The sequence below is a fragment of the Leuciscus leuciscus genome (assembly GCF_965113295.1).
Source record: "Leuciscus leuciscus genome assembly, chromosome: 3".
NCBI classification, from domain to species: Eukaryota; Metazoa; Chordata; class Actinopteri; order Cypriniformes; family Leuciscidae; genus Leuciscus; species Leuciscus leuciscus.
Window position 1 is genome coordinate 34,331,287 of NC_138727.1, and position 18,401 is coordinate 34,349,687.

Below are 18,401 nucleotides of genomic sequence, written 5' to 3' on the forward strand. Positions count from 1 at the left end.
GACCACATGACCTTCTGCCATTCCTCCTCTGGATCATCCAGATGGTCATTGGCAAACTTCAGATGGGCCTGGAAATGCGCTGGCTTGAGCAGGGGGACCTTGCGTGCGCTGCAGGATTTTAATCCATGACGGCGTAGTGTGTTACTAATGGCTTTCTTTGAGACTGTGGTCCCAGCTCTCTTCAGGTCATTGACCAGGTCCTGCCGTGTAGTTCTGGGCTGATCCCTCACCTTCCTCATGATCATTGATGCCCCACGAGGTGAGATCTTGCATGGTTCCCCAGACCGAGGGAGATTGACCGTCATCTTGAACTTCTTCCATTTTCTAATAATTGCGCCAACAGTTGCTGCCTTGCCCAAGCTGCTTGCCTATTGTCCTGTAGCCCATCCAAGCCTTGTGCAGGTCTACAATTTTATCCCTGATGTCCTTACACAGCTCTCTGGTCTTGGCCATTGTGGAGAGGTTGGAGTCTGTTTGATTGAGTGTGTGGACAGGTGTCTTTTATACAGGTAACGAGTTCAAACAGGTGCTGTTAATACAGGTAATGATTGGAGAACAGGAGGGCTTCTTACAGAAAAACTAACAGGTCTGTGAGAGCCGGAATTCTTACTGGTTGGTAGGTGCTCAAATACTTATGTCATGCAATAAAATGCAAATTAATTATTTAAAAATCATACAATGTGATTTTCTGGATTTGTGTTTTAGATTCCGTCACTCACAGTTGAAGAGTACCTATGATAAAAATTACAGACTTCTACGTGCTTTGTAAGTGGGAAAACCTGCAAAATCGGCAGTGTATCAAATACTTGTTCTCCCCACTGTATTTCCTGCAGTTGTGTACTTACAATATCCCAAAAGTTCCCAAAGATTTTTAATTTCAGAGAAATTACCATTTTAAATTATGGCTCGTCCCAGTTCACTTGTCGTCTGTCAATGACGTAATATCCGCGTTATCCCTGGTTTCCGCTTGTACTAGTAACATGGCGACAGACGTGGACAACTGCGTTACGTCTAGCGGCACGCTCACGCTGTTGTTGTTTTGTTCAAACATTATGGACCATGGCAAGCAGACTTTGGGACAAAAGGAGAGCTAAAACGAGGATCAATATCGGCGTGGCGTTTTCGAGATGCCGAGAGCTCCACGTCCGTGACAAAGTTTGACTTGACAGAGACCCGCAAATGTAGAGGTGAGCAAATGTACATAAAACGAATCAATGTTATATAGCTCAACATGATGAAATGTTAGAATATGATCAGTATGTTATTCTAATGTTGATCTAGCTCACTGCTAGTCTCATACAGACAAACTAACACATAGAATAACATTATAACTTTCAACACACTCAAATGCAGATTAGTGTGATAGTGTAAAGTTAGACCAAGTGAAACAGTGCTGCGTTACCTCACAAGTTTAATTCGTCTAATAAACTGACCTGTGTGAGTATTAATTAAGCACTTGCGCGTAGTTCGGTAGAATGAAATGTCCTCATTCCTTTATATCCACGGGACTCGTGTGTGGAGCTGATATCCGTCTCTTATTAGCAATTGCGACCTGCTTCATACCACAGTCATGTTAAAAACATCAATGTATTCACTCATCCATAAACATTATTAGATCCTTCGGCATGACGACAAGTTCCATAATTCCGCTTATGCGTCATCAACCTACGCCTTAGTTATAGCAAGAGATTAGCGGCCTCTAGCGGCAAAAAGCTTTAAGTGTGGTCTCTTTTTAAAGACAACGCCAGGCAGATTATTGCTAAAGTGAAAAAGTTAATTTTTGTTTTTTGTTTTAAAAAGTGAACTTTAAAAAAGTTGCAGAATTTATGAAACATTTTAAATACTACTTTCAATATTTATGTGGAATGTATGTTTTCCAAAACATATTTTTCTCTAAAACTGCAAGAAAATCTAAGTCATAAATCTAGTGGTGTTCCGAATTTGAGCTTGATGTCTCAGAAAAAAAAGGCTTTCAGTAAAGTACCAATGTTTCCACTAGATGAAAATGGTTTACCATTCATTTTCAGTGTGGTAATTTTTGTGTGTGTGTGTGTGTGTGTGTGTGTGTGTGTGTGTGTGTGTGTGTGTGTGTGTGTGTGTGTGTGTGTGTGTGTGTGTGTGTGTGTGTCTGGTCGAATAGCAAGTGCCAAAACCTTTAGCAAGTTTCATACCATTACAAGAAAAAAGAAAGAAAAAAAACTAATATTTTACGTAAAAAAAACCAAAAGCTCCAGAGGGTTAACTCTTAGATGAGGTATGAATATCATATAGAATATAATTGCAATATAATAATTATTATTATTATTTGAAAACAGTGTATAAGGATTATTAAAGACATGATAAACCAGAAGTAGGGTAAGATGCAAGACTGAGAGGTGCTTTCAACAGCTGGAACTAAAACAGGAAGTGCTTCATCCAGCGACAGGAAGTGTTAACCAAAGCTGGAGCAATGTACAAGCCTGTCTGCCCACTGGTTTCCTGTGTGACTAGTCTGCTGTCAGACACACAACACTTTATCACACTGTTGTTGTCATTTGATGAACCTAAAGACAACAGTATAGGTTTTAAAGCATGCTGGCAGCTCTGCACAGGATGTTTGTGGAAGGTGTTGCTGTAGATCTATAAGCTTTGAGGTAGCCTATTTATTACTATGATAAAACTAAGTAGGCTAATGAAATCTTAAATGCACTTTTTTTTATTTTTTTTTATACTGTTTTATAAGTTGGCTGTACTGTAGCCTAACATTTTCTATATTAAGGGAAGATATGGGTCTCTAATTGTCAAAAATGATCTAACTTGACCTTGTTAATTATTTCCGTTGACATGTTCCACAACTCGTGCTCTCGTAAATTCCTCTGCGTGAAAGGCTAAATGTATGAAGGTATAGATAGGATCAATTAGCATTTTCTATGTTTATTAAAGGGATCTAATAGCTATAGAGCAAAAAAAAATATTTATATATATCCATACCTATACCTATAGACTTTCTGACTTGCAAAGTGAACTGAAATGCGCATCCGATGGACACTTTATCATCCCATGATGCCACAGGAGAGGAGTCTCATATTCTTAAATTGCAGAGAACAGCCACATGATGAAAGATGAGAGATCATATTTTGAGAATGACCCCCCTGTCTTCCCATTACTTCTAACAGTGAAAGCACTATGTGAAGACACCTGACCTGAGAGTCTAGTAATTGTAATGTATACGTGCACATATTCAGACTAAAAGTTGAATAAAAGTTGTACAAAATCAGAGGATTTCTCAGTGTGTTCACCTAACTGGTATTTAAAGTTAGTTTAAGCACAGCCAACAGAGCAGAGTTTAAGTAAACATGCTAAAAGTTCTAGAATTTTTAGCAAACAAAAGTAGATCTAATAATCTTTTGCACATCCTTCGGCCTAGAATTCTATTCCATTCTGTTCTTGAAATGTGTGTTTTTGATTGTAATTCTTGGTTTCTAAAGCCACTGGATGGAATGAACTAAACTAAAAACATACAAAGTAAATTTGTTTACAGTTTGGAGTGGCTATGAGCTTGACCACATATATATTAGAGGTGATATGTTGTTTCTCTTGTTCAAACTCTTATTCTTATTTACTGGATATATGCTGGATACACATATGACAAAGTGTACCAGAAATGAATACATAAATGAATGTTGGTTTGGCAAGGAACATTTGCTAGAAAGGCATTTTCTTTCAGTCAACAATGAAGTTTGGTTCTAAAACAAACATCTAACTAGAGCCAGCGCAACAATTCACAAAGGTCACTGAGAGATGTTTTTCTCTCATCTGTTTTATTGTTTTCAGCTACATAATGAATTGAAACCTTTCTGAAAGTCTGACATATCATCCTCTTGTAACAATATTCTTTTTTTGAGCAAAGATTTTTAGATTTAGTTTTTTTTCTGAGGTCCACCCTCTGCAATGCCTCATTTAGAGTTGCTGTAGAGCCTCAGGGTGTGCGTGTGTGTATATATTATATACAGTGTGCTTCTTTTGTCCCTGCCCACTGACTGGTGGTCTATTTCACCTGGAGCTGCACAGCTGGAACAGCAGTACAGTTCCCTGAACACTGTAGCTTTGTCCTGATCTGCCATTGCCCAGCAGACACATGAGAAGAGGGATGGTGGGCGTCCAGATGTGTTAGTCCAGCCAAGGGCACATTTAACTCCTGTTCACACACATCTTAAACCACTACCATCCAGACCCACACCCATTACAAGGTTCAGCAAATATTTGATGACAAAGTCAAAACTGTTTGAATCAGAATTAACAAAAATGGTTACATCATCCTTTTTTGCACATTAATAACATACAATTTATTGAATAGATTTTTAAATGTAACAAAATAAGCGATGCTTTTGTGCTCAGATGAGGTGGGGGATAGAAGGTTGCTATAATGTTCTTCTATGTTCTGCTGTATGATGTTCAGTTCATGGTCTATGTCAGTGGTTCTGAACCAGGGGACCGGAGCCCACTAGGAGGCCTCAACAAACTTCCAAGAGGGTGTCAAGATAACTTAAATGAAAGGTTATTTAAAATAAGATAAAACAAGTATTAAATTAAGTCGAAATGACTAAAATCTAGATATTTCTTATTTTACTCACCCGTTCAAATTTATTAATTTTTTGTTGAAGAACCAGGATTCCCAATGTCTTGAAGAACTGGGATATGTGAGGCAGCATAATTGTAAAACTGGAATGATGAATATGCATTGTTCTAGATATGCCAAGCTCTAAAATACTTTATTGGGTGCAAAAAAAAAAAATATATATATATATATAAACACAAACATTGTAAAAGTTGTGGGGCCTTTGAATATTGTTGTGAACAACGGGGAATCTTGGAATTAAAAAGGTTGATTGCTAGTTGGTTGCTTACTGGCTTTGTTCAAAGGAGCCTATACCCTCAAGTCTCAATGATCACGGCTAACAATTTACTTAATTCCCAAAAACAATCAAATGGGAACCTTATGCTAATGTTAGAGAAGCATTCTGTGTTTGCTATGATAGGACCACAGATTATCAGCAAATGTATGTCCTATGTAATACTGCAAGGCAGTAATAAAAATCGCCGATGTGATTAAAAAGACGTATTATTTTACCAAATATTTTTATTTATTTATGCTAATTAAACTTGGCATTAGCTTAGCAACATGCTAATAGCAAACTCTATTGAAATCAAATAGTTGTGAGTCATATTCTTATATGTTCTTCATGTCTTGTCAGGACTTTTGTTATAGGGTGCTAACAAAATATATATATATATATTCTGCAATATGGGAGTAGTGAAAAGCATTTTTCTAGGTGTGCCTTTTGACCTGTTGTACCCTATAACAAAAGCCTGACAAGACATGGGGGACATATAACAACACGACTCTCCTGATATATAACTTTACACAGAGTTGTCAGAAAAGCATTGCGTAGTGACATTATTGATTGATGGCATAAGGAACCAAATAATCCGGGGGTTTTCGAACCAGTTCATTGAAACGAATTGTTGTAAAGAACCGATTCACGGAAATGAATCAGATATTACATCAATAATCTACAACATTTTGAAAAACATTAAACATTAGATCAACTTTGCGTAGCTGTTCACAATCCTGTCAAGGATCTGCCTAATTTCCATGTGCATAGTCAAACGTGGTTAAGTACTGAGATGAATGTTTGTGCCATGTGGTTTGAAGGAGAATAAAGTCAAATGTGCCTTTTACCCATAGCTGCCAACTCTCACGCATTCACCGTGAGACTCACGCAATTGACACTCTTCACACGCGCTCACGCCACACATCCATTTTCTCACGCACAGAAAAATCGCGAAGCAAAGAGGACACGGAGACCGACAGACTAGACAGAGCAGGTTACTTATGATATAAAAAAAATCTCAGCTCTCAGATTCTGTCACTTTTATTACGAAATTCAGACAATAAATACCGTTTTGGCGCTTGTAAATGTGACGCGACAGATCCCTAGCGGCACGTGATCATCTCTAGCTGATAGTAAATAACTTTAAACACGAATGAACACTGTTGAAAGATACAGTACAACTTACCGAAATGTATATTCCTCATACATAATATCGACCAATCAATCAAACAAAGGTGTCAATAAAACAGCTGGAGAACAATCATGTCACATAACATTTACCTCAGGAAAGCCATTTAATGACCATAATATAGGCTATAGCACGTTAGTTGCCTAGAAAAAAAGAGCTATAGAGAGTATTTGGCTAAATATGTGTACTATATTGCATATTTATTATATTTTTACTTATATCATTAAATAAAGTTGTTATTATAATAAAAAAAACGCATTATATTTCATTTGTGTTATTTTTTAACCTTAAATAATACTGCCAGCTGATAGGGCTCTCTGTATGTTTACAGCATTAGGTGAGTTGTTTTTTTCTTGAGAAAAATGAATGCCTATCTTGTGTAGCCTACCTAATATTTATCCAAATGAGTCAATATTAAATCAAATCACAATAACTGAATTGAATTGAAATAATAAAAAAGCGTAGCTTACCAGAAATTGAACCATGTAAACATTGTAACATGTTGTCGCTAAACCTAATAAAATTCAGTTTAGTTACTAAAATGTTTTGACAATCACAATACACTTATTGTGATGCAATAATTTTTTTTATTGAAAAAAAAATAAAAAACATAAATCTTGTTTATGTCAACATAATCTTGTCAACATAACCCCCCCCCCCCCCCCAGCTATGCTTTTACCCCAGTTGCACTCTACGTCCTGTCCCGAGTGCCCTGTTTTTAGTCTGTTGTAGTTTTTCATGTTGATTAGTTCCCCGATTGTTTCCAAGTGTGTCTTGTCTCATTACCCCTTATATACCCCTGTGTTTCCTATGTTATTTGTAGGTTGTTGTCCTCTCATGGATGTTTGTGTGGATATTTAACAAAAATAATTAATAAAAATAATCGTAAACATCTTTTTTTTTTTTTTTCTTAATAATTAAACCTGGCCCTAGCCACGAACATAGCCATAAAAGCTGGCGTGGCATTGAAAAAGGAAAGGGGGGAAAAAAGATCCTCATCTTCTCCTGCATTCCTTGCTCCCATTTCATGACACATACATGTGTAGAGTGCTATTCGAGGTTCCACCATGATGGTTAGGGGGTCTTCAAAGGTAGTGAGTCAGCCCACTAGATTTTGGAACAGAGCTATAATGATGCTTGTATTAGCAAGCACAAATAATTAAAATGTCCTGGCCAAGCAATTTTCAGTGCAATAACTTCAAATCTCTATTGAACAATATAGATGTGGTGAGGTCATCTTGTGTGTGTGTGTGTGTGTGTGTGTGTGTGTGTGTGTGTGTGTGTGTGTGTGTGTGTGTGTGTGTGTGTGTGTGTGTGTGTGTGTGTGTGTGTGTGTGTGTGTGTGTGTGTGTGTGTGTGTGTGTGTGTGTGCGCGTTACCATATCATGTGTTCTCAACAGGACCAAAGGAGGGTGATAGAGTGAGAAGTTGCCATAGTGATGCGTTGTGGTGTCAGAGGAGTGAGAACAAACTGATGTGTCAGATGGAGGAGAGCTCACTTACACACCAACTGATCAACTTCCAATGTCTGTAATAAGAGAGACAAACTTGATATCATTTGTAATCTCACTCTTGAGTCAATATAGCCAGTGAGGCACTTTGATGGGACTCAGAAGAATAGTGAGGCAGTTGTTAGGCTGAGGCTGGTCAGACAGAAGCATTACAGGTTGTGGTGAAGCAGCGGAAGGCAGTCGGTTGTCTGTTCACAGTTCACAGCATTATGAAGGCAGAGCTGCAGAGAGAAAACATGCAGTCGTGTGGTTGTACAACAATAAAGCATGGGCTGCATGTCAGAGCACCCGTGAGTCAGTGAGAGTTTGCTGCTGTCATTTGCTGAATGGTCAATACATATAATGAGGCATCAGTGGAACAATGACTCCATATGCTAATAAAGCAATTCCATAGTTTAAACTAATATATTAAACTATATAACAGACAGTCTTACATAATCTTAAATCATTTTCCTTTGTGTTCCACAGAAGTACACTGTAAAAAATTATATATTATAAATTATATATATCAATAAATGTGATTTTACATTGCTTTACCTCATAAAAATAAGTTAAGCAATTTAACTTTTTTATAAGTTAAACAAGATTCAACTCATGTTTTAGGTCAGTTTAGCGTAAGTAAGAATGACAAGTGCCCCTATTATGCTATTTTAACGTTTCCTAATGTTGTTTTGGAGTCTCCTACAACATGTTTACATGCATCATGTTTCATTTTCTACCTTGCACATCATTTTTCAATGATTCTCAAACGACTCCGCTCTTCTCTGATTGGCCAGACAGCTCAGTCTGTTGTGATTGGTCTACCACCATGTACAGCCAAGGGGGTAATCTTTCAGCCGGAAACTGAAGCTTCCCCGGGAGCCGCCATTGATTAGCAGACCATCACCTGCTGTTAGCATTCCATTGACTCCCATTCATTTTGGCGTCACTTTGACAGCGAATAACTTTACATCTGAGGCGTTTAAAGACTCCATTTGTCCATTATTTATTTCTAAAGAAACATAAAAATGTATAAAAAGCTCCATTACCTTTTATCTAACGTTATGGCCCCGTAGAAGCAGTTTTTGTAAAAATAGGCTAAAGATTGCGTCGTAACCACGCGACTCTCTGTCGCACAGTAGAGAAATTACAGTAAAGACAGGAGGAGAAGCTCGCGGGCAATTGGGGGGACGTGGAGGCAAAATGACAAAATAATTAATCAGAATACTTAGCAAAAGTTGCTCCTGCTCCTCGCTCATGGACAGCTCCTACTCACACTGTCCTTCTCTGCAAGTTTCGGAAGGGAATGATTCAGATTTCTCTTGGCACAGCTACTAGAAGACAGACAGGTTGCTCACGTCACATCTACGTCGTCAAGCTCAGTTTGAGTCTGCGCAGTACGCTCAGCCATCAGGACGTGATTGCTTCTAATTGACTTCACTTTTCTCGGTTGAATCCAATAGGGTCACTGTGTCCATTTCTTTTACTGTCTATGCGTACTACAGCGCGCATGTCGAAAACAAAAACTGCCATTGCCATGAAAACGTCAGCTCAGGGATTGTACACCGTAAACTATAAAGACAGTAACGAACGATGACGTCGATTTTACCAATCAATCCGAGCGTGAGTCTGATGATGAAACACTGGAAAATCTATTATTCAACCCGAACCTCCATCGCAAGGACGACTTGAGCGGGACGTTTCTCAGTGATACACTAACGTATACGAACCATGTTCCGTACACTTTTCACCTTTCACCGCACGCCAGCGACCGCTGAGAGCATTATAAGCATGTTTGTGTGATCATTCCCTGGGGGAATACCCATTGTATGGTCCACACTTTGATTGATGTCTTTTGGACCAATCGTTTTTGAGAAAAGTGGGTGTAAAAAGCGCCTGTGTACGGAAGATGATAAGGGTTAAAGATGTTCCGTACAGGCTTACAATAGTGTTCCGTACAGATAACATCACAGTCAATTGAGTTATAGTTAATGTTTAATTTGTTAAATAATGTTAAATAATGTTAAAATATTCAATTCATGTAACAAGTTACGTTAACATTAATTTAATTGACCCTTTATGAATAAACATCATACATGCACGCAGGATGATGGGTAAACAGTGCCTTTCTGCTGCCTGAGAGTGGCGCCAAACGGTCAACGCCCGCAATCGTTTAAAAATTCCCATTTCAAAGCATTTAGTCAACAAAAACGTAATATATTTAACAATTTGTGATAACATAATATTCATTTCATAAAGACTGTAATACTGTGAAAAGCATAAATTAAATCAAAATGTAAATTTCCGCTGCTCTAGTTGTCTCCCCACCCAAGCAGCTGTTGGGTTACAAGTGTAGCTTGCCCACCGGCCATTTTCAAGCGCAGTGGGCGCACCTAGCAAACTTACTGAAATCGCACTGGAACAAACAGCTGGGGTGTCTCTGTCTTGATCGGGGATGAAAGAGGGAGAAATGAACATGACACATATATTTTGTGTATGACCTGGAAGTATTTATTCAGCGATCTGCGGTAAAAGTTAATCTGTACATCGTTGTACATCTGTACATAGTTGTTGTACGGAACATGGTTAGTCAGGGTTTCTCAAACTCGGTCCTGGAGGGCCACTGTCCTGCACAGTTTAGCTCCAACCCTGATCAAACACAGCTGTGAGTTTCTAGTGATCCTGAAGACATTGATTAGCTTGCTCAGGTGTGTTTGATCAGGGTTGGAGCTAAACTGTGCAGGACAGTGGCCCTCCAGGACCGAGTTTGAGAAACCCTGGTCTACGTACCCATTTAGAAAATATATATAATTATTCATACTTACAGATTGTGATTCTGAGGAGAAAGTTAGTCCAAATTAACTGGGTTCTGACCGGTCTTTCAAGAGCAAGCGTTTTGCTAATCCTGCATTGAACTCCGAGATTTGAGAAATAGTCATCAGTAAAATGAAGGGAACACAGCAAAAGTTTAGGATTATACTGCTTTGGTATCGTTGTAAAGATGATTTTTAACCACTGATTCTTCACATGCTCATGCTTGGGCAAAAAATGGCTTTAGCTTCACATTGTAGAGCACAGCGTCTTCTGGACACGATGCTATCCAGTATCCACAGGAATCAGCTGCAGTGTTTGAGGGAGTTCAAGTTTTCCCTGGTGTCTGTAATAAGTGTAATAAGTGGGCGGGCAATTGTGTTAATGCTTCGTCTTGCCGTCAAAACGAAACTGCTTAGGATTCGTTTTAAAAATGATTCATTTAATTGACTCAGAGTCGACTCTTACTTTTGAGAGACAATAACTTTATATACTGTGCACTTGCCATGCGACTGTGATGTAGTTTGTTTATAGCCAAAGTTTAGCTTTTTACTTCTAGCGATTGCCTTAAAATGAACATGTTCACTTGTGAAGATTATCTTGATCAACAAAAATAATCTTTAACTTTTGAGCTTATTTACTGCAATAATACAAAAGTCAATCAAATAATCCTATTCTCTCTCTTTTTTTTTTTTTTTAAATCCAGGGTAATGCTAACTTCCAGAGTGACAAAAATACTTCATCCCTGCAGCACCTCTATTAATTGCAACTGCATGGGGGAAATAAAAAAAATAAAAACTTAAAAATTCTCATTTTGTGTTCCATGGAAGAAAGAAAGTCACACTGGTTTAGATGGATATGAGGGGTGAGTAAATGATGACAGAATTTCTATTTTTGGCTGAACTGTTCCATTAAGGGTTAAGTGGGTTCGAGAGGGAAAGTGTGTTGGATAAGGCTGAGGTTGGATTGAGAGGGAACGCAAGGATGAGAGTGTTTGTTGTAAGATGGGGAGATGGGAAACAGAAAGAGAGCGAGAGATCGAGGTTGGTCTGAGTGTGTGTGTGTGTGTGTGTGTGTGTGTGTGTGTGTGTGTGTGTGTGTGTGTGTGTGTGTGTGTGTGTGTGTGTGTGTGTGTGTGTGTGTGTGTGTTTGTTGGAATGCTGAGGTTGGAGTCTGCGCTCATGTTTCCCTCTGGTTTTGAAAATCAGGGAGCCCTGAGCCCATTAGGAGACAGACTCAGAGCTAAGCCAGGGCCTCCAGACCTTGCCAACCACTCTTCTCTCTCGCCCCCTCTCTTTTGTCTTCCTACTGAGGCACTCACTTCAAAATAACCTCTTATTTATGCTCTCTCTCACTCATCCTTTACTTCTTCGCAGGCACTCTATCATTTTCATTTCTGTGTCACATTGTTGGCTTCTCTCGTCCCTCTCGTCTCTTTCACCCTACTGTCCTCCCCCTTTACTCTTCTTCTTTATTTCCACTTCTCAACTGTAACCCCCGCAACTTGTCTCTAAATCCATTTTTAAAAAACATTCCGTAATGAATTTTATCAGCGCAGGTTCTGTTTATCAAAAGACGCTTCCCGTAAGGTTATTTCCTGTGATGCAATGCAATAGGCATCACGGCTTGGTGCCATATGGGTCTAGTTTGTGTGCACCACTAGTAAATGAGTCAGACAAATGTTTATAGTAGTACTCACATTCTGTACTGACATTTAAAGGGGTAGTTCACCCAAAAAATGACAATTCTGTCACCATTTACTCACCCTCATGTCGATTCAACTTGTCGACTTTCTTTCTTCTGTACAACACATAAGGAGGTATTATAAAAAATGTCTCTGTGTTTGTTTGTTTTTTTCCATACAATGAAAGACAATGGGGTCCAATACTTGGATAAACTATCCCTATATTAAGGCTTAGTTCACCGCCAAAACTTGTAAATGGATGGAATGGTTTAATCCAAGTCTTCTGAAGAGACACACATTTAATTTATGGTTTTATTTCATTGTAAACATTGATCGATACACATATAGTATAGAGCACATCAAATATGGTAAACTATAGATCAAATGTGTTTGCTTGATGCATAAGAACCAATGAGGCTTGTTCTTGTGTGTCAAGCAAGCATGTGAGCTTCTTATGTGCTGTATGTTGTTTATATGTGTTTATATGTGATTTAAAGCCTACATTTTCCTAAAAATCTGTTCATCATCCCAAGTGATCATGTCTCCGCAGAAGAACTGCTTGATTCATTTGGATTAATTTTACGATGCCTTTATGAACTTTCTGAAGCATCAACGTTTCGTTGGAATGGGCTTTCAATGGAGGGACAGAAATCACACAGGTTTCATTAAGTCTGTTTCAAAAGTCGTATTGGTTACAACAGTAAATGACCACAGAGTTTTCATTTTTGGAAAAACCAACCCTCAGGCTGCCCGACAATTGATGTCACCAATTACACCACATGTAACATACAAACCGGGCGTGAAATTGATTCCTTGTCTTGTTTAACATGGACTGATCTATATGAAAGACCCTTGAAATGTGAACACGGTTGTAAAACAAACTATTTTTCCTCTGAATCATGACATATTGCTCTCTCTCTCTCTCTCTCTCTCTTTCTCTCCTTTCCTTTTGCTCTCTTTTTCCACAGGCCAGTCAGCAGCTCCCCCTCCTTATTGACTTCACTCCACTACATGTTCTCATCGTCCGAGCATTCCCTCCACCACGCCGAAAAGCTGTCTCTCATTTTCCCACTGCGCTCTGGTCTGCACTGGGGGCTTTAAAGGGGGGCCGGGGGTGCGGACCCCAAACGACGTGGCAGAGTGTGTGCGTCTATACGCCGACCAGCATAACCACACACCCTATGAGGACAGTCAAATGAATACGATGGGATTCGTTCACATTTCCCATAAATGATTTCTGTCCACTACGGTCTCTGGAATGAATTACCAGGGCTGCCAGTAATTCATCAACAGCTACATCAGTTTAGAGAGGAATTTCACTGATACCAACCATGCAATTTCAATAACCATCGGCGAGGTTACGGGGGGATAAACTAACAGACAGACATGGAAGGAATGGGAAGAAAGGCAGTTCACACAGGATAAAGTCAAACGAATATGATTGTGATTATTTGTGTGTGTCTGACTACAAAGGCAAAATATAACTGCACACTTACTTCAGCATTTAATCATTTTCCGACGTTTTTGCAACAAGCCTTTGTCAAGGTACCTTAACAAAGGCTTGTTGGCGAAATGTTTAAAAAAAAAAATGCTGAAGTGAGTGTGCGGTTATATTTTGCCTTTATAAAGCTTTCTTCTCTAACTTGCACCTCTTAAAGGTGTGTGTTTGCTCCGATGCATTGTTAAAGGACACTTTGAGCACAACAGGAAAATGGAGGCTGTGGGAATACTGGCAAGGAGGAAGTACTTCCCTCAAACACACACACATTTACTCTCTCGCGCACACACACATTCCGACGCTCGCACACACACACACACACACACACTCCCTGGCCCCCTGCAGACTGTGTGGGGGGTGGTCAGTCGGGCTGATTTTGGCAGCGAGAGTCTGAAGGAGTCGTACAGCACTGAGAAATACATTATCTAGGGTTTTTAAAAAAGCACCAGACTTGAAAAATATTGGACGGCAAAACCACAATGAAACCCTTAAGTGAACATAAGACCGAAAGGAACAAGATGTCCAAGGTTATGCTTCTCAGTTTTAAGGTAAACTAAGGAACGGTCAAAATCAAAGCAATTGATTTTGTTCTGAGAGAGTCGTTCACTGGTTTAGTGAACGTTATTCACATGAGAGCTGTTAAACTGAATAGTAGTAGTATAGTTTGCTCAGAACTGAATCACATTTTGTTAGATTTGAAAGTGTCTCCTCTGTCACGATATGTTACATCATATTACCAGTGCAATCAATTACCCATAATGCTGCACAATGTGTCCATGCTGTTTGTATTTGTGAGTGTTGCTGGTAAAATAGAAAAGTGTCAACCTGGGGGTAATCAAGCTTCAGTAACAAACACAAACATACCTCCTAAATTACAATAGCAACCCTTGTACGTTGGAGACACTGAGCGAAATTTCACCAAATTACAACACATCCTATTTACAGCGCCATTTCTTCATCAGTCTCTGATATAACTCGCTCACAAAAGATAAAACGGTTTAATGATTGTCATTCTTTAATCAGTGATGTTATTGTTAACCTCAATTAAAACTGTTTGTTTTCCGTAAGTGAAATTATAATTATTCTTTTTTTTATTAAAAATTAAACTTCGCGACTAATTGAAAGAAGTTTAAGTACCAAAGTATTATAAATAAATAAATAAAAAAGATAAATATATATTTTTTAACTAATGCAAAAGCACACAACAAAATGACTAAAATTTAAATGAAACTATTAAAATAAAAAAAACACCATCTTTAACACCGAGATTTTTTAACTATTCTTTGGTATTTTATTTACTTATTTTTCCATTTCTAAGCGTTGACAACTGTAATTTAATTGCTATCTAATTCAAGCGGTTAATAATATTTTTGGACAATAATTGGAGTTTTGAGCACTCACTCTGTCCTGTATGTTTCGGTGACCATGGTCTACCTTGTTTTTCTTTCTCACAGTCTGGTCCAGTGTACTTGATTGAAGATTGCAGGGCTCTTCAGCTGAAACAATATAAAAGTTTGTTTAGGTGTGTGTGTGTGTGTGTGTGTGTGTGTGTGTGTGTGTGTGTGTGTGTGTGTGTGTGTGTGTGTGTGTGTGTGTGTGTGTGTGTGTGTGTGTGTGTGTGTGTGTGTGTGTGTGTGTGTGTGTGTGTGTGTGTGTGTGTGTCAGTCAGTGTGTGTGATGTGTGTGTGTTAGCTGACAGGGTTCATTTCATGCCAGCTACTCAGTCATCCTTTATAGCAAGGTCTGGGCCAATCAAATCCACAGATATTAAGTTTACGCACATTGCAATCTAGCTTCACTGGGTTTTTGTTTCGTCAAACTTCATCTTCATCTGTCTGTAAACGAATATTTGTATGCTTAAATACACATCGCAGTCGCACGTCACTTTTGTCTTTTGGCACAAGCATACAATGTCAATTGTAGTCCGATTAACACAAATACATTCTGAAAGAAGCCAAGCTACAATCAAATTATCATGTTATCGACCGTGCAAATATTTAATTAAAATAATCAGTCTTACTTAAACTTTTAAAGTGCATGTAAAAGAAGGGATCTTTATTTGCAGCAATGCCATAGAAGAACAATTTTGGGTCATACAGAAACTTTCAGTGAACAGTTTTGAAAGGAAACTAATAACATTATTATTCCACTATTAATAAACCTTTTGTTCAATGGAAAGGTCTAATGGATGGTAAAGGTTCACATACAGTAGATGCTGATTAACCCCTTAGCTGTCACCCCCCTTTTTGAGAATGGACATTAAAATGCACTATTCAAGCTTAAATGGTTGTAATTCAAGAATGCTTTGGAGTATAGACCCAAGTTTGGTCTTGTTTTAAAGGGGGGGAAATGCAGATTATTACTGAGGTGAAAGCACTTCAAAAAAATTAAAGTATGAAAAAGTTATAGAAGTTTAAATTTACATTAAATAAAATATAATTTATTTAATATTTTTCTTTTATATAAAATATATATTGTACAAAATATGTTTTACAAAAAAATTACTATAAAATCAAAGCCATATATCTAACCAAGTTGTGTTCCAAATTTGAAGTTGATATCACAAAAATTTAAGTTCCCATGAGATTTTGTTTAGGCGTATTACCAAAAATAGCCACCGGGTGTCATTGAATTCCATTGAATTTAACTGTATGCATTCTACCATAACAAATTAATAAATTTCTGTCCAAATATCACTTCTGTCACAAAATATGCAACCTTGAGACTCAGACCTTTCTGACAATATGTGTTTTGTCAAGATTAGAAAATATTTTGATCATAAATTATGAAACATGACGACGCCCAAAAGGGGAGGAGCCTGATATAATAATTTAGAGTACCGTTTCTATGGTAACACAATGTCCAATTTCAAAACAGTTTCACAGGATGAATTCTGAGATCGTAAGCTTTCAAATGATACCTAATTTATGATAACTACTAAAATATGTGATGTAATAAAAAAGGCAATAAAAAAGATAATATTATATTTTAGAGGATAATATGTATATTATACTTTTTAGAGGATAATATTATTTTATAAATATTTTTTATTGACAAATACTATATTAAATGTTTTATTATGAACTTTTAGCATGAAAACCAAAGTTTAAATTATTAAAAGTGTGTGCGTCGACTTTTTGTGACAAACGGCAGAAACGCCTGTTATGATGTCGATTTTTTGAGGTGCACTCTTGTCATAAATTCATCTATTACTGTTCCGGCATAAATTGTAACAAAAAACAGTGCTGAAATATCTATTAAGGAGTCTTAGACCTTTCCAACGATATATAGTTTGTCATGACTAGATTAGGATTTAATAGTAATATAGTGAAGTAAATTTAGGTTGCCCGTATACGGGCAGGTGACAGTTACAGATTAGACTCTCCTTCAAGGTCTAGTTTCTCTACTTTAATGATCTTCTCTTAAAACATCCATGTTATCCTCAGGTAAACACACCTTAGCTAGGATGTTAAGGTATTTTCTTTTTTTATTAGAGTCATGTACACGGGTTGAAAGCAGGTGTTAGAGCAGTCAGGCATACGCTTGCCTTGGGCTTCACATTAGCGTCATGCTCCACTGGCTTTTTTAGCATCCTGGCTAGCACTTACATACACAGTGACTGCCAACCTCTCTAAACCTCTCTTAGTTTATATCTCAGTCTTGGAAAGTATGTAATAATATATCAAATGATAATTTCAAACAATTCCCTCAGTATGACTTGACTGACACCACTTCAGTGAATTAACTATAAGACAAACAGGCAATTTTATTTTTTACAAGCCATTCTAGCTTCTGCAGAATCTTAGTAATCCAAGACAATAATCAAAGATTACTGATATTCTCCACACTATTCTTTTTCATTTCTCTCTTCATATCACAGAGCTAAGCAAACACAAACCCTTGGAAATCCATTTTAAGCGCTGGAAAAGACCAAGCCAAAGTCAACAGTCCAATCATCATTTTGACTGATGTAAAATGAACATTTCAACGCCTGCACCAACAGCAGATAAAGTCCTGTCAGTCTAGCCAATTACCTTTCAGAAATACAAGAACAACATTTCTGTCAGATTGTGTGATGGACGACCATTGCATGTCTGGTGAAACCACTAAACTTCCATGCAAAACTTTTGTTTTCTTTTCAAATTGCAGTGGCACTGAAGCAGCTAAACAGATGCCAAATACAGTTTGACTGTTTCTACTGTGTCTTTGCCCACAGTTTTACAGTTAACAGCAGTTCTTTACCTGTGAAAAAACAATTTCTCATCACAGTCAACTTCCTGTTCACTTTAACTGAGCCAACCGAATAGTTAGAATGGAAAGGATGCTTCCAACAGCTTTGAGAGACAGTATCGCAGTGAGAGGGGGTGGAAAGAGAGAAAAAACTAAAGCGAGTCCTCCACCTCCTCTCACACCTCCACAAAAGCACAGGACCGACACAAGGTGGGAGAGCAGGTCGCTATGGCAACTGACGAGTGGCCTCCAAGGAGAGTCACGCACATCCCCCAGACTTCCTCAATTAGCTGCACACACACACACACACACACACACACACACACACACACACATGTTAGGGAGGGCTACAGTGCTTGCTCTGAATGGACATTTTGGTTGCTCATTAACACAGGGTGAAAGCAGTTTATTTCTGGATTGTTTCTAACATTATTTCTCATATTTACAATATGTTTTTTTTTTAACCCTGTCTTCTTTATTCACTATATTTCGCTGCATATCTTATATGTGCAGCCTCCTCATACATCTGAGGTCCCACAATCCTGTATCCACTTGGGAATGATGAACACATACCATTTCATTGTGCAGGTCATTGACATTCTGGGGCATTGTACCACTGGCCCAG

General features: G+C 38.1%; 1 long non-coding RNA gene across 1 annotated transcript; it reads right to left on the reverse strand.

Moving 5' to 3' along the window:
- Positions 1-6,797: 6,797 nt before the first annotated feature.
- Positions 6,798-18,126, reverse strand: LOC309494648. Its single transcript, XR_014204422.1, has 3 exons — positions 17,789-18,126; positions 14,948-15,042; positions 6,798-7,795 (listed from the first exon to the last, which is right to left on the reverse strand). It is a non-coding gene; the product is annotated as an uncharacterized lncRNA (long non-coding RNA).
- Positions 18,127-18,401: the final 275 nt, after the last annotated feature.